This window comes from Gadus chalcogrammus, chromosome 16, assembly GCF_026213295.1.
Source record: "Gadus chalcogrammus isolate NIFS_2021 chromosome 16, NIFS_Gcha_1.0, whole genome shotgun sequence".
In the NCBI taxonomy this organism is placed as follows: Eukaryota; Metazoa; Chordata; class Actinopteri; order Gadiformes; family Gadidae; genus Gadus; species Gadus chalcogrammus.
Window position 1 is genome coordinate 5,430,487 of NC_079427.1, and position 17,879 is coordinate 5,448,365.

General features: G+C 48.4%; 1 pseudogene; it reads left to right on the forward strand.

Annotated features, from left to right (window-relative positions):
* The window catches only part of LOC130405300 (mastermind-like protein 2), a 44,448-nt pseudogene extending 26,576 nt beyond the window's left edge, over positions 1–17,872 (forward strand).
* The last annotated feature ends 7 nt before the right edge of the window (positions 17,873–17,879 follow it).

Sequence of the window (17,879 nt, forward strand, 5' to 3'; positions counted from 1 at the left end):
TTTTGCCCTCCATATTTTTTTTTTCCCTCGCCGCAGCAGTTTGGATAATTAAACCCAACGCGTCGCCATGTCGACCAGCGATAAACAAGTTAGCTGAGAGTTGGCAGTTGAAAAGACGACAGGGCCACGATTGTAATAGCCTGCATAGATCCCTCGCTCATCAGAGTGTTAGATCTCTTACTTATCACAGTATCAAATCTAATCCTATGTAATCTTTCATATTTAATCAAAAAAATATTTTTTTATTATCAGAGTATTTCAGACGGATGTTTCCAGTAGGTTAATATTCTTCTAATGTGTGATGGTATATCACTCTAATTCAAGCACCAGAGGGTACGAAGGAACAGCACAATCCTATTAAATCTCTGGTTGAGAAGTGGTGCCACAGGGGTAATAATGAGATTTAGAAGCTGTTTCATGTTTGACAGAGAGAACATATATTTTTACATTGCAATAATAAAATAAATGTATTTAATAGTCTGGACTTCTTCCTTTGTTTAGTTGATGGTGCGTTTTCTACTGTAAAAAATAAAAGAAATTGCAAACATTATGGACAAATTTGTTTTAAAACGGCTGCTATGAACTGCCTATTTCCCAAAGGCTGCCATAAAGACCAGCTCCTTCTCTATCTCTCTGTCTTTCTCTTGCCGTCTCTCTCTTCCTCTGTCCCTCTCTTTCGTTGCATCTCTCTCTTTCTCTCTCTCGCTCGCTGCCTCTCTCTTTCGCTGTCTCTTTCTTTCCCCTTTCTATTTTCTCTCTCTCTCTCTCTCTCTCTCTCTCTCTCTCTCTCTCTCTCTCTCTCTCTCTCGCTCTCTCTCTCTCTCTCTCTTTCCCTGTCTCTGTCTTTGTTCTTCTTTTCCTGCTGTTGCTCGTCCTTTTCCCCTGTGTGTCCCCGGAGGACCGCCTCAATCTAATAGAACTGTGTCAGGAACTGTGGGAGACAAAATGCTGAGGAGCCCAAGCCTTCGACGTAGGTCTACTGTATTACAGTATCTGCTATCTACGTGGACCTACTGTATCTCTATCTGGTGTCTCCGTAGGTCTTCTGTATCTCTATCTGGTATCTTCAAAAGGCCTACTGTATTTATCTATCTGCTCTCTCTGTAGGCCTTCCGTATTTATCTATCTGCTATCTCTGTAGGTATCTGCTCTCTCTGTAGGCCTACTGTATTTATCTATCTGCTCTCTCTGTAGGCCTACTGTATTTATCTATCTTCTATCTCCGTAGGTTTCTCCTATCTCTGCATGCCTACTGTATCTCTATCTCCTATCTCCTCAGGCCTACTGTATTCATCTGTCTGCTAAGTCTGTAGTCTTCCCATATTTCTATCTGCTATCGATAGACCTACTGTACCCCTTTGTCTGCTATATGTGTAGGCCCTCCTGAATCTCTCTTATCAGCCAGCTATGTAGGCCTATTGTATTTACCTTCTGTCTCTGCAGGTCTACTGGGTCTCTCTATTTCCTATCTCTGTAGGCCTACTGTATGTCTCGGCTATCTCTGTAGGCCCACTTTGATTGTGTCTGCTTCCTTTAGTCCTACTTCATCTCTCCATCCACTGTCTCTGTTAGGGCTATCTCACCACAACCAAAACCCCAGCCTCATAATCCCATCACACAAAAAGTATGCGCAGAATATTTATGTGTACAATTATCGCATTTTATGTTGTTGTTTTTTCAGCAACTAAACCGTTACCGTGGCATGAATGTGGTAGCACGCACCGGCTCCAGTGACTGTCGGCTCCGTCTCACTTAGCGCAGAGTTAAGTTATTACAGGAGTGCCATCGCTGGGGTTCAGTGCTGGGCTCCAGCTGATCAATGGGTCTGATCTACGTCCTCGTGGTCCTTGGTGTTCTGCGTCGTAAATCAAACCAAAAATCCCTCCTGTAGAACACTGTAACCTGCGCCGCCACATAAATATTGCGTCTCCCAGGGAACACAATAGTGTTTTTGATGCTTTTATTCTGTAGCGCTGTTCCGTGCGTGTCAGAAGCCGGGGAGAGGGTTTGTAAGTCTCTCAGGGGGTGATTACAAGATGTGTACCGGCTCTGCTGAATAGATTAACCAACACAGAGGTGAGACACTGCACAATATCTCTGTCTCTACATCCCTCTCTTTTTTATTCCTATCTTTTATCCAACACTTCCTCTCTGTCTCCCTCAATCTCTATCCCTCTCTTTTTATCCCTATCTTTCTATAACACTGCCTCTCTGTATCTCTAGCGCTATATGTTTTCCTATCTTCTATCACTCCTTCCTTCTCCCTGTATCTCCCCCTCTCTGTACAGACTCTCTCGCTCTGTATCATTTTAGGATTCTGCTGAGGGACTTTATATTAGCCAGAGAACGGACGGCCCTTTTATCAGACATGACTTGCAGGAGAGGCTGAGGACAATCAAAGCAACCGAACAAAGTGCCGGGCAACTTTGTCGATGCATTGTACTGATTGATTGGTTGCAGTTTAAGCCGCAGTTTTATTTGCGTGTGCGTGTGTGTGTGTGTGTGTGTGTGTGTGTGTGTGTGTGTGTGTGTGTGTGTGTGTGTGTGTGTGTTTGGCAGCCGGCACCCCCTTCCCCCCCAACCATCACACACACACACACACACACACACACACACACACCACACACACACACACACACACACACACACACACACACACACACACACACACACACACACACACACACACACCTCCTCCAGGGACAGTTAGCCATGACTGTCCTCAAGGTCAGGGCACTGGAGTGCAGCAGCAGCAGCAGCAGCAGCAGCAGCAGACAGTGTGTGTGTGTGTGTGTGTGTGTGTGTGTGTGTGGTGTGTGTGTGTGTGTGTGTGTGTGTGTGTGTGTGTGTGTGTGTGTGTGTGTGTGTGTGTGTGTGTGTGTGTGTGTGTATGCGGGCAACATGGCTGCTTGGCTGATGTCACTTTGGTTCTCGCTGTGAGGCGAACGTCTGGGAATCTGCCTCCCACTGCAGTACTCCCCTCTCTGTCTGTCGGTGTCTTTCACACTCTTTTACTCTTTTCTCTCTCTCTCTCTCTCTCTCTCTCTCTCTCTCTCTCTCTCTCTCTCTCTCTCTCTCTCTCTCTCTCGCGCTCTCGCTCGCTCTCGCTCGCTCTCTCTCTCTCTCTCTCTCTCTCTCTCTCTCTCGCTCTCTCTCTCTCTCGCGCTCTCGCTCGCTCTCGCTCGCTCTCTCTCTCTCTCTCTCTCTCTCTCTCTCTCTCTCTCTCTCTCCTCTCTCCTCTCTCTCTCTCTCTCTCTCTCTCTCTCCGGTCCTCTGTTCATGGTCCTTGTTCACGTTTAGAAGAGAACCCTCCTAAACAGCTGATCAGTAGGTTTTTGGTTGATGAAGATGTTGGAGTGGATTGGATAGTGTTGCCTAAGGGCCGTCCTGATGCACACACAATGTGGGGAGACGTTGTGATGAGGTGTCGTTATAGAGTATTCCTAGAACTGCTCTCTAGCTCTGCGTTTTGATATGTTGTCACTTCAGAAGGGAAACTGGTTCAGACAGGTTTTTATAATTTTTTTAAAGGGAAAATTCACAAAAGTCATAAAACAGGAACTCAGGTTCTAGCACATTCCTTCTTTGGAATAGGAAGTTGCTTGTGACCGATAGAGTTTGGACAGATCCCAGACAATACGCTTGATATGTTTGTATGTGTTAGAACCTCTCCTATGGAGGGAGTGTCACTTTCAGAGAGATCCAGAGCTTCTAAGCTCATGAAATGTTAATCAAGAAAAGATCTATTTTCAGGTCACTTGCAGATCTACCCAGAGGGTTCAGAGCAGCTTTAGCCCCGCCGGCGAACCAGACACAAACCGCTCTTTAATTCACTGATAAAACACAGTAGTCGTTCTGTAAACCTCTGAACGAACACTGAAAAGAAAATACCCCGATTTCAATGATCCGACTCTAACAAAATTCCAGCGCCACAAAGCCCTTCCAGGGTTTAACAATGACCTTTTGAATGGGGAGGTGGGCGGGGGGGGGGGGACGCAGCCAGCCTGCAGTCGGTTTATTAAACGAGGTCGCTACATGGAAGAGGCACGCCAGAGTTACAGGGGCAGCACATCCACTGGCCTCTTCCATTATTCATGGCCTGTTTTCCCTGGCTGGCCATCAGCCTTGAAGGAGGACGCATCTCTCTCTCTCTCGCTCTCTCTCTCTCTCTCCCCCTCTCTCTCTCCCCCTCTCTCTCTCTCTCTCTCTCTCTCTCTCTCTCGCCCTCTCCCTCTCTCTCTCTCTCTCTCTCTCTCTCTCGCCCTCTCCCTCTCTCTCTCCCCATTTCCATCTCTCTCTCTCTCCCTCTCTCCCCCTTTCCATCTCTCTCTTTCCCTCTCTCCCCCTTTCATCTCTCTCCCTCTTTCTCTCTCACTCTCTCGCTCTCTCCCCCTTTCCATCTCGCTCTCTCTTTCTCTCTCCCCCTTTCCATCTCTCGCCCTCTCTCCCCCTCTCCTTCCTCATCTCCACACTGAAAGAAGGGGGCAGGATAGTGATAGTGCAGCGTTGTGTTTGTTCGACTCCCGGCCAAAAGGTTCAGGGTTCAAACCCAGAATGTCTGTATAGTCATCCTCGAGCGAGATGCCCCAACAAGCCTGACTGCTCCCTAATGACATGCAATAATTCACTCTAATTAAGTCTGGATGAACCAAACTGTCTGCTAATGACACTAAATAGAATCTCAAGACTGAGCGACTCACACTCTTAAACACTTCCTCTGATACATTTCCACCCTGGATCCAGCTGTCTTCTGTTCCTTTATTTTTTGTTAATTGTGGTTTCACAACGCCTTTCCGTGGCACACAAAGTCCATCAGTGTTACTATACACCTAATGTTGCATTCAATCCAAATGGAAATGTGACAGCCATCTCTATATGAGATCCACAGCGATTTGTAATTATGCCTCATTAATGACTCATCAACGTCCCCATCATTGTCATCAGTGTCACCACCAGCACGCTAGCCTGCTACATCAGAGCTATATTAATGCCCTGATTGAAACACCAGGATCGGTTTCAATACATCCCCCCCACTTATGGTGTAAGCACCACACCAAGATAGTGTTAGCATCCCTTGCTTGAGTGGGCAGCACGGCAGACCATGTGACGAGTAGCAGTGCACCGTGTGAGTATTTGAAGCACACCATGCTGTCCTTAGCGTTGCACCAGGCTAGTATTATCAGCTAACCCTGCGGCAGGCAGAATAGTGATACATGTTCGTGCGTTGTGTGCCAGCAGGTGAAAACGACTCCCGTGTGGTACCGGTGCCCTGTAGAGTGTAGAGTTTCACCCAGTGTTTCCATGGCTGTGTTGTTGAGATGGCAGCGTCTTGCATGTCCTTGCAGGGAGCGGATCAGTCAGCTTCCCCCCCCCCGGGGCCACACACTCCACTTCTGTTAGCTCTGTGTGAGTTCAATTTAAATACTGACCACACAATCCACCGAGGGCAGTGTGTGTGCGCTACTTTGGGGGGAAAACGAGTCACACACGCGCACAAACGCACACAAACGCACGCAGGACACACGGACACACACGCACACAGACACAAACCACACACACCACAAACATCAGATTATTAATGGATCTTTATTAGCCCATGCACACACACACACGCATCATATTATTATTTAATGACTTTTCCCATATCCACACTTCACATTATTACATATTACAACAGATCGAAGTCCCAGGAAGGTAAAAGTCTGAGCTGATCATCGATCGACAGTCTGAGAGAGGTCTAGGGATGACGTTCCATGAGGCTGCGCGGCGTCCACGTTCGTTCCACCCTCCCCATCCGCGCTCAGGCAGCGGGGACGTGCTTATTAACGCGTAACAAAGACACTCGCGGGGAGGACAGATAGCAGGAGAGGTACACCCACAGCCGCGCGTTAATCAGACACTCAAACAACAAAGGAATACTCCGGCGATCTAACGAGCCGCGGTGGAGGGAGAATATCATTTATGCAAATGAAGGGGAGAACAGACAAAGGAAGTTTTATTTCCCACTGTAGTCATCCACATGAGATTCCTGTAAGGGCTCTACCATATCGCTGATATCTCCCCTTATTAAACACATGTATCTTGTCTCTTCTTGTTCCAATCGGGGCCTTTTTTACGCTGAGCTGCTTAGTTTGGAGTAGTAATGTAGCCACTGCGCGTTCTTGCTGATGGTGGTGGCGTTGTGAGGGGATGATAGTTGTTGAAGTGCATAGTTTCCTTTGGTTCCAGCATATCTGGTTCAGTAGTACGAGTGGTTCCTATTAATATCACAACACAGCGATGAATTCAAGAGCGTAATTATTTTTTTAGCTTGACTGTACCATGGTAACAGTTGCTTTATGGCACTGCATTAAAACAAGGTCGTTAAGCGAGCGGAGATCTTCACATTCAGCTGTGTAGACAGAACGTCGCTGGGAGCTACTTGTAAGAAGGGATTAATTTACATGTTAATGCTGGGGGATGGTTTTATAAAATTCATCGCAGTGTAACTTAGATGTATCATAATGTGAACCGGCTCACTTCATGCACCGCTCGGGCAATGATTCTACACTGGCTGGACGTTGTTATAAAAACATTACGTGAGGATTACCGTTTGATTTTAATAACACAACGATGAACCGTTTTTATTTGGTTTCGTTTTAAGATAATTAGTAGGTTTGGATTAACGTTCTCTGGTCAATAACCGAATATTCGTATTCTTATGGCGCCTAGTAAATATTTGTAATATTAGATATACAGTATGTATAAGTTCTTTATATCTAATAGTAGTGTATGTGAACAACATTTCTACTCCTCTAATTGTGTATGTACATATATTATGTATATTTTTTCTTTTTATTCTTATAGAAATAAATACAAATATTTATTGCTGTACTTATTGCTTCCCTATGGTCATCCGATTACTCAACCATCATAGGTCTTTTTGTAACCACAACAGTTCGCAACCACTCAGTGTACCCTTTTTTGTCTCACATGTTTGAATACACTGTAACCACATGATGTTACCATGTGAAACAATTAAGTTTGAATAAATTGATCTTAAGACAGCCGTCCTCATCCTGTCTTCTTCGTGTCCCCACAGCTGCAAGGCTCCCTGCGCAGGAAGCTCGAGGGCCACGCTCCGGGCCCCCTCCCCAAGCAGAACGGCCTCTCCTGTGGCATCTCCGGCGCTGACTTCAAGCGGGCCCGCCTGGACCGCGGGGGGCCTGGGCCCGCCTCACGGCCCCTGCGGCCACAACTTCGCCCAGCCCCAGTCCCTGCAGGGACACCCGTCCTCCTCCTCCTCCTCGTCCTCCTCGGCCTCGTCCATGACAACGTCCTGCACAGGAAGAGCTTCATGCTGCCGCCGGGCGTGGACGCCGACACCTTCAACCTGACGCTGAAGGAGATGAAGCAGGAGCCCAGCGAGCGGTGGCGTCCTGCGGCCAGTCCACCGCCGACAGATCTTCGACTTCAAGGAGGAGGGCGGGCGGGCAGATCGACCCCGAGCTGCAGGACCTGTTCGACGAGCTGACCAAGACGGTGCCGTCCGCTCAACGACCTGGAGTTCGAGAAGATGCTGAAGCAGGACGACGCCTTTGGGCTGGACCTGGAGCGGACCGGCTCCACGGGTGGTGGGGGGGGGGGGCCCGCCGGCCTCTTCGCCCTCCTGGGGGACAAGCCCATCAAGACGGAGTTCTCCCCGACGGACTACTGCCACGCGCACGCCAGCTCGCCCCAGCTGCGGCCGGCGTCGGCGGGGCCCTCCTTCACCATGACCGGCGGGCCCCTGGCCTCCGCGTCGCCCTCCGCCCTGGGCCAGAAGCCCCCCGGCCGGCCCGGCCCCCAGGCCCATGCCCTGCTGGCCCGAGGTGTGTCCCACGCGGAGCAGCTCAAGCAGATGGCGGCGAACCAGCAGCAGCCCAACGCCCTGCTCCACCACCAACACCCCCACCCCCATCACCCCCACCACCAACACCACCTGCAGCACCACCAGAACTCCCCCGCCGGGATGGCGGGTTGGGCCCCCTCCGTCAACCCCCCACTCCGCCGCCGGCCCCGGCTTCTCCCAGGACAAGGCCCCGCTCAACCCCCAGCGCATGGCCGGCCCGCAGGCCAAGGGGATCAACCACTGCCTCTTCAAGGCCAACGGCCACAACGGAGTGGGCGGCGGCCACCTGGACATGAAGGTCCTGAGCACCAAGCCCACGTTGCACTTCAGTCCCAAGGTGGCGACCTCGCCCAACGCACCCATGTCCGTGATGACGGGCGCCCTCAACAAAACCTCAGTCCAGCAGCAGCAGCAGCAGCAGCAGCAGCAGCATCAGCAGCAGCAGCGCAGCAGCAGCAGCAGCAGCCGCCGCCGTCGACCCCGGGGTCAGAACCAGAACCAGCACCACTACCAGACCTCCCAGATCCCGGGGCCGGGGTCCCAGTGTCTGCAGCAGAAGGCCCTACCTCAGCACGGACCTGGGCTACATTTCAAACTGGCCCAGCGGCAGGTAAGACCCAACAGGTTTCCCTGTGCACTAAACAATCCTCACATCATGACTGATGGCCTGGTCGTGGGGTAGAAAAGAACCGACAAGCAGTGTTTTAAGATCTATGTCTGGCTGGTCGATCTAAAGACCGAACCCAAATCAGGCTGATTCTGGTTTACGAAGACAATTTGCTTCCTTGCAAAGATATGTTATTACCTTCTGTCATTGATTGTCTTAGTATTTTCGATTACTATAATGAGGTAAGAAAGTGTGAAGTATAACATGTTACTAGAATTCTAGTAAAGCAATACATAGACAGAGGAAAATACAAAGGAATACATTTACTTTAAAAGTAGAAACGTTGCAGCACACAACCACTGTAGACAGTACTGAGGTAACAGGATGCATATTTCACGCAGTAATAGGATACCAAGCAGAGTGTGTCACCTCGGTGTTTGCCAACATGCATGGAGCAGTTGTGCAGCACAGCAGCTGGATTATTGGCGCCACTGCAAGGCACGAGACACTGCCTCGCTGGGCCGGGCTACCTTGAAAAGGAGATTGTTAAATCTTAATGGGCTCCCCTTGTTAAAAAAAATGGTTAAATCTTTCTTTTGAAGATATTCAATTTGGTTTTATTTAGAAACATGTCAGTGCCCCCCCACTGCTCCACCCTCAGTTGTTAGATTGTCATTGTTGGAAGTGGAGATATATTTTGGAAGAATACAGACCACTAAAAAGTGTTAGAATTGTGTTAGAATTATAAAAAACACATATTGTGTGTGGCATTTGCTCATGAATGGCTTTAGACTATATGAAGGAATAGAGTAACTACATTTTCAAACTCCCAAACCGGGACCCTTAAGTGCATGTGCGTTCACGCTTGTGCACATGTTTGCGCTCGGCAAAAGTCCCCTGCTGAGATTCCCATTTCAGATCACTGTCACCGGCATTTGACTCTCTAGAGTAGGGCGCAACTGTGCTAGTTCCCGCTCGTAGCAACCGCTTATGGTTGGCCGTCTTAATATGATCTTTTATGTCTGCATTTCCACCGCGCGTGACCAAAATTGTACTCTTGCAGCGTCGGCAGAATACAGAATTTTCTTTGCTGGCTATTTCCTAAGAAAAGTGCAAGCCTTCTAGAGGTCTACTGACAGACTGCCAGACAGAGTCTAAAGCATCAAAGGCTAGCAGCAGACTTTGATTGATTGAAATGGATATAGACAATCAGTGATGAAATTGTGGTGCAATGTTTATGTTTTTTGATTGGGTTAGGTAATAATGAGTGGGAAAGAGGATGATAAACGCTGAAAACAAGTATATTGTCGTATTATATTTAATTGTGGTGAATAGCGGGACAAAATAGGGACAATTTAGTGTTTATAGATATGTTGGGCAACCAGGTGAAAATGTCAGGTGAACCGGGACGTTGGATTAACGTATGTAGGTAGCATAAAGAGAGAAGTAATAATTGGAAAGCAGCCCAAAGATTGGATTTTTTAAAAACAGAAACAACAGTATCATGAAACCTAGGCGATGGGATGGCTACAAATTGCTGACTTAAAAAACTGTGTTTGCACTGACATTAAAGGCAGTAAATTGAACATCAGCGACGTGCCCTCGCACATCTGCACAATGCACACGCACACCAGAACAGTGCACATGCACATCAACATACGTGCACATCACACACACCTCAGCACTGCTACTGGGAAAAAATTGCAGGGCACTGCACTTCTCCTACATGTTCCCGCCTTTTCCCTGGCTCGCGACCTTCCCCCGCCGAAACTCGGGAGAAGGAACAATGTGCTGCTGTTAGCTTGCGGCGGTCGTTCTCCTTGCTACTGCCCTAGCTAGCTGCTTCCGCGACTCCCTTGAATATTCATTTCCTCTGCTTGCATCCCGCATTGACTGTGACACAGATTGCCAGCGCCGGCTGGATTAACATGCAGGACTTCTAATTCTCTGGCTGTCACGGTGGCTTCCCGTCAGGCCCCAGATATGCGCAGCGGGGTTTGCTAATTGGAAGTTGTTAGCTACAAGGGACAAGCGGAGGAAAATGACGGTAATCTGCTTAGCTGTGTACTGGAGGTTCAAGCACTGATTTGTTATGATTGAGGAGGCTCTCCCCCAACTCCCTATTCTCCCTCGCTCTCTCTCTCTCTCTCTCTCTCTCTCTCTCTCCTCTCTCTCTGTCTATGTCTCCATCTCTGTCTCTCTCTCTGTCTCCCTCTCCTAAGAATGGTATCTCTGGATGCCTTTGTTTATAGATCAAAAAGATCATTTGTGTGCTGATCACACTTTTAAACCTCTGCTCGACTGTATGAAGTAACATAAAACACAAACGGTTTGACCAAGACAAAAAAAAGAGCATGGATGCTTTCTTTTTTACTCTGTAGGTTATGTTAAGGTTATGATTTTTTTTTTCGTTTGACCTTAGTATCATTATACTTGAGCAATAGGGTAACAATCCTCTGAATAAAAGACATGAAAGCATTTGAATGAAGAACACTTATCTGTAATATAATTCAGCTGGACTACTGCGGTCTTACCAGGGTCAAATTGCTAAATAATCACTATAAAGATAGTAGTCATTTTGTTATAGCCTATATAATAGTAAATAAATGACTACTACCTAAATACAATCAAAGGCATAAACAGTACTTGGTTTAAAAATGTATGTGGACACACAAATTGGACTGAGCCGCAAAGTTGAATTATCAATCAAGATTATTGCACAGGACATATCTGTCTCGAATCCCCACCGTGACCAAAGAGATGCCCCATGGATGCCGCAGTATTACAGGCCTATTGTAGATCAATCATTATGTGTGGTTGTTTTGCCCTTAGCCTCCTCTCAGCAGTGCGGCGTGGACCATATGGTTTTATGAAGAGCTGTAGTTTTATAAAATATGCGGGTTGCCCAATGTACACACACACACACACACACACACACACACACACACACACACACACACACACACACACACACACACACACACACACACACACACACACAAGCTCTCTGCATCCACTTCACTTACACAAGGCTTAAATACAAGCCAGCAAATTCACAATGAAGCAGTCATCATAGCATTGAACAAAGGATAATAAACACATAGATAGGCATATTGTACTGACAGTTTTTGCCATACACACACATTACATATTTGTAATCATATTCGTGAGTGTGGTGTGCTACATACAGCAATTTCTTTTATCGGACTCCACATGTTTGCATTAATAATGTGAACATAACATAGGAAAGCTTAGAAAATATCTGGATTCCCAAAAGACAAACCAGCAGCCAACTGAAGACAGCCAGCTGACTTATTCTCAAAGTATTTTCCAACAGGCTAGCACTAGCATAGCCCCATGGCTCACTAATCCTGCTAAATTATATTTTGCTAATGCATAGACTACAGGCAGTGTGACTATGGTGAAATATAATTGGCTAATGCACTGGGATGATACCATAATAGCTTCTAGCATAACATCATGTTAGCATAATTTCCATACTAGCCCATAGGTCTCCACCAGACAGTGTGCTAGGGTTAAATACTGGGCTAAATCACTAGCATAACATCATGTTCCACACAATGTTAGCACTGTGCTAGTATGTTAGCATAATAGCTATGTTAGCCCATAGACCTCCACCATGCTCTGTCACTGTGGCTAGGGTTAAATACTGGGATTACCCACAACAATAAAACTATCCATAATAGAAATGCATGATGTTAGCACTGTGCTAGTGTGACATAATATTCGCATAATAACCATGCCAGCCTCTAGACCTCCTCCAGGAAGTGTGGCTTATGTACTAGCATAGCATCATGTTAGCATAATAAGCACAACTTGTATGCTAACATGGGGCTACGCTAGTGTACAGAGCTGCAGGCAGTGTGGCTAGGGTTAATACTTGGCTGTTTCACAGAGGGCGGCTCGCAGAGGGGGCAGCAGAAGTATCTTCCCACAGTGAGTTGAATTAGTAATGGGTGGAAATAAAGGGACCCCAGTGGTGATCTAATCCCCCCGATGTAGCACCAGCTAACAACATAGTTCCCTTCCTTTCTGCTGGCTTTTAACTATACCCTATGGGCCCTTGTTCAACTGGCGGCAATCTTGGTCCTCGCAGCGATTGTGGGATCTAGCCTTCTATTCCCCCAACCCAGCTAGCGTTTGAAAGCAAGATCGCCACTAGGTGAATAAAACCCTAGGGCAGCGGGCTAACGGTGGCTAATGTTGCTTCAGTTTGCTGGTGGGGAAGAACGTAAAATGAGTGAATCCAGTTTTAGTAGCAACAGACAAAAATGCTCAACAAATGTAGAGGAAGATATCCAGCTGGATGTGTTGTGTTCTCTCAGAATAAACCTCCCAGCGTTGCTTGTCATGTTGGCAGCCCAGTTGTTGTTGTTGTTGTGTAGATTGCTCTGGGCTCATTTAGAGAGAGAAATAAGCTTTCTTTTACATCTTGTACCATGTTTCTTAACGGCTCCAGCTGAATTAGTTACAATGAAATGTGTTTTTTAATTTTAATGACCAACAACTCTATTCACTCTTTGCCTGCCACAGATATCCCCAACAAATTAGTCAAGTTTGGCTTAAGGAGATTTTGTTTTTGTAATCGACTGAGGTAGTAATGCCCTCATATACATATATGCACACTGTTCTTGCACCACCCATTGTCACTACGCAACGGGGAGGGGAGGGGCCCTGGGGTAGTGGGAATGATTGGGTTGGGGTGGTGGTTGTGGGAGAGGGGTGGGAGGGTGGATTGTGGGGTCAGTGTGACTGCGGTGCCCGTGAAGGGAGCGCTTGTTCCTGGGAAAGTGAGCCGGGGCCAAGTCCAGATGCCGAGGCTGTCCCTGGGGACGGTGTAGCGCTATAGAGCTAGCAGGAGGTAGAGAGAGAGGGGGAGTGGGGGGGGGAGTCAGACACAGAGAGGGAGCGAGAGGAGATACAGAGAGAGCAGAAACAGAGAGAGGGAGACAGAGAGATACTCAAGCACAGAGAGAGAAGGACAGACATGAAGACTGGAAAGAGAGAGAGAGAGAGAGAAGAGAGAGAGAGAGAGAGAGAGAGAGAGAGAGAGAGAGAGAGAGAGAGAGAGAGAGAGAGAGAGAGAGAGAGAGAGAGAGAGAGAGAGAGAGAGAGAGAGAGAGAGGCACACTGACAGAGAGAGAGAAAGGGGGAGAGAGAGAGAGGAGAGAGAGAGAGAGAGAGAGAGAGAGAGAGAGAGAGAGAGATACAGAGAGAGCAGGAAACATAGAGAGGGAGACGGAGAGATACTCCAAGCACAGAGAGAGAAGGACAGACATGAAGACTGAAAGAGAGAGAGAGAGAGAGAGAGAGAGAGAGAGAGAGAGAGAGAGAGAGAGAGGCACACTGACAGAGAGAGAGAAAAGGGGGAGAGAGAGAGAGAGACTGACAGAGAGAGCGAGAGAAAGAGAGAGAGGCAGGATCTCTGTCAGCTGCCTGTGTTCACGTCTCTCCCTCCTCTCCCCTTCCCTCCCCGTCTCTCTCTCTGCCCACATGTGGGACTCATTTACAGCGGGGACTAGCTGACGACCTAGTCAGAAGATGAAGAATACACACACACACACGGCATCCATGACACATTTGAGATGACATAGGGAGAGCAAGATAGATAGAGATTACAGTGGGAGAGAGCGGCACTCACACTAAGACACAAGGAAAACAAACTCTTGTGGTTTGGGGGAAGATTGGTGGTGGTGAGATAGGAGTTGGTGTTTGGTGTTTTCTTCCAACAAAGAGCCCATCAGATTTGGTCCAAACAGTTAAAAGATTCTCACGGTGGCTTGGAGAGGAATGAAGTGAAGCGAACCAGGGCCGGTATTGTGACCAACTGTTTGGACACGGTCAGTCACCACCACCGAGCCACCTCATTGGCCAGATGGGGGGCCAACCCAGCCGCTGGCTGCCAGTGTTAATGTTCTGAATAAATATTGGGCCCTCTGACGTCTCGGATGTTTGTTTTCATATTTATCCCTGCTCCTATTCTGTCCCACTGTGCGGGTAAGCGAGAACAAGCGTAACAACCAACAGTTTTGGCGAGTTTTTCCCAGGTCTTTTCTCATCCCTGATTACAGCAGTTTGGAGGGTTTGGATACCTACACACTGGAATCTGATTTATAACATTACTTTTTATTTGAATTTTCTATCAGGAGCCTAATGTTGGTCTCCCCTTATTTAATCAAATCTCTTATCGCCCTTTTCATCGAAACTGTTTCAACACTGTGACTAATAATATAGGTGTGTGCGTGTGTTTTGAAATTGATGTGCAAATTTACTGCCAGAGAGCAGATGCTTGTAACAGCAATCCCACCGTTCCCACGTATTAGACCAATGCCTTAGGGGTAAAAAAGATTTATATTGTTATCAGAGTGAAACACAAAGGCTTAAACACACAGTATCCCTCCATCTGGTAAAACTACCTGGAAATCCGCACTTTGGCCAGGAGGAGTCGTTGGACACAGAAATCAGGGTTTAGACTTCTGTTGTGTCTAATGGCGTGTTTTTATGAGCCACAGAGTTTTTTTAAGTGGGCTTGTCACGATCAAGCGTAACTCATGAATGAGGGTCAACGAGCCCTGGTTAAACGCAGGCTGTGTCGAGCTCCCACAGCTCCCCATGTCTCTTATATTCCTCCCACTCTCTTTAGACCAATCATCAGGGGAAACGTAGGCCTTGAAAAGGACTCACAAACCCCCCCCCCCCCCCACCTCCGGAAAATGAAAGCCTCTTTTCTGGGTCTTCCCTGTTCTTCTGCGGAGGGAGGAGGAGGGAGTAGCCCGTACCACAGTATGAACACTGAATGGCATCATTGACACGGTTCACCTGTTTATGGTGAATGTCCGTCCTCTAGTGGGTTGGGACTTTGTAATTGCGTTTGCACTTTTGTGCGGCCGCAATTGTGTTAATCTTCCCACCGTCCACCTGGCTTTTCTGGCGCAGCTGCCAGAAGCAAGCGTAGCAAAGCAAACCGGGGAAAAGTGCCGATGTGAAAGTAACGCAACGTTTGTGTTCTTCTATTTCTCCGTGCCTCTATCTAGGGTATTCTCCTGGACCCCGGCTGCCCATTAACGGCCCAGTCTCAGGCACAACAGCGGACCTCTGGTGGCCATCGGACAGCAGAAAAGCCCCGCCAAAACCCCGGTTCTGCAGCGACAGCTCAACCAATCGCTTCACACCAACACGCTTGGCGAGGCGGTAAGAGAAAAAAAAAAAAAAAAAAAAACGACAGTCATTTAAAATGCCGTGTTCCCTACAGAGGCTTTGTAAAAAAAAAATCATAGTTTGATTTAAAGGAGTATAACTCTCCTATAATGTCGCAGTCAAGACAGTTGGTAATGGAACGGTCCGTCTTTTTCGTAGCCTTGACAGAAACAAGTTTGGTGTATTTTAAATCTTTAACAGATTTCTTCAACCTCTTAAAATATTTGAGAAGAGGTCCGTCATTTCCAAACAGTTTTTAATCCTTTTTCCTCGCCTCCTTGTTTGGTGCCTCAGGACAAGACAATCCACAGGACCAGTCAGCAGCACCTAACCCGACCAGGGGGGGGGGGGGCCAACCGGACTACAAACAGACCAGGAGCCTGGGAGGAGGACCACCTGGGACCCTCTTCACAGGTACAGACAGACCTCTTCTGACCACCCCTTTTACCTGCTGGACCTAACCCTAACCCTAACCTGACCTAGACATTAACCTCTCAGTAGAACCTCTGACAGTCTATGCGAGAGATACAGGATTTGGTATAGCTAAATCCTTTTAGTTGTTTGCCAGAGCTTTAATTCTGGGTCTTCAAAGCTTTTTTACAGCGAGTTTCTTGTGCAACTAATTTAGGAGCAGCGCATTAGGGAATCTTCTCAAGCAATGGGAACACTGGAGCAAGGAGTATACACAGAAAACGTTGTGTGTTGATGTGCGTGTTCCTTTTCGTTAAAGGTATGAACCCCTCCCAGTCCATGAGCAACGGTCCTGACACCGGCCTTCCACCCATGGCCTGCCACTTGCCCCACAACCCTGGCCCCAAGATGAACCCCGCACCGGGGGACAGGAGGTTCGGTGTGGGCGGCGGAGGTCTTCCAGGCCCCTGTCTCGGGCCCTTCCAGCCGCAGACCAACCAGCACCGCATGGGACTCGCAGGCGCTGCCAACAAGCCCCGCCTCCAGCGGCCTGGCGCCCAGGGAAGTCCCTTCTCCATGAACGGGGCACCGCCCTCCAGGCCCTCCCTCGACCAGCAGGCCCCGCCTCCAGGCCCCGGTTCGGGGCTTGCGGGGCTGCTGTCGGGGGTCAATGCGGCCTGGCTCCCGGGGATGAAGCAAGGCCAGGGCCAGGGGGTGGCTCCCGGGCTGGGTGGTGGCGGTGGTGGTGGTGGTGTGAGGAGGCTCACCAACCCACCGCCCCCACACGGCACCAAGCTGGACGGGTCATCGAACCATGCATACCAGCAGAGGCACACCGGCCCGCCCAACCAGGTGGCACCAGACATGGGCCCGCTCCTCGCTATGAACCCCGCCCTAAGAAACAACCTGCCCCCAGAACCAACCAGCCCATCCGGGGAACCCCAGCCAGTCCTCCCCGGAGCAGAGGGTGCCGGCCGGGAACTTCTCGGGGGCAAGCCCGTCGCCCGGTACCTACCAGAACAACCGGGTCAACCGGCTGACCTTCGACTTCCTGCCCGAGGGGGACAACACGGTGCCGGGCATCAACACAGACTCGGACTTCATCGACTCCCTGCTCAAGTCGGGCTCAGGGAACGACGACTGGATGAAGGACATTAATCTGGACGAGATCCTCGGGGGTCACTCCTGAACCTCGGAGTCAGGGTATGGGAGAGGCGGACCCCCCGTCGTTACCTAAAGGGTTGTCTCACATGTCAGACCGTAGGTGACCTGTCTGAAGTCTGATGGAAGACCAGCTCAAAACGGGTTGCTCCCTTTTCTCTCACTTATTTTTTTTTTGGACCAATCATGTTGCTGGAGACATCTTTAAGCATGTGATTGGATATTAACAGCGAACCTGGACTCGGCCATCGCTCGGAAGAAAAACTGTCTGTTATGGTTTCAAATGAACTGGACTGGCAGACTGGCCACTGTAGAAATACATTAATAAAAATCCTTTCCAGAAAACGTTGTCTACTTAAGTGAATCACTTTTTCTACGGTAAAATATCTCCAAGGCGTAACGCCGCCCCTCCAGTTGTTGGTTTCCCAGCCCAGGCTCTGTACTGTCTCCCCCCAGAAGTTCTGCTATACCATATGCCGTAGGACTGCTGGACCTATTTTGCGTGAGAGAGTTACATTTGTAAATTATGTTAAAAAAATATTTTTTTTATAAACTAATTGTATTGTTTGCTATCCAAGTAACATGTTTTGTATGTATTGCCGTGAAGTCGTA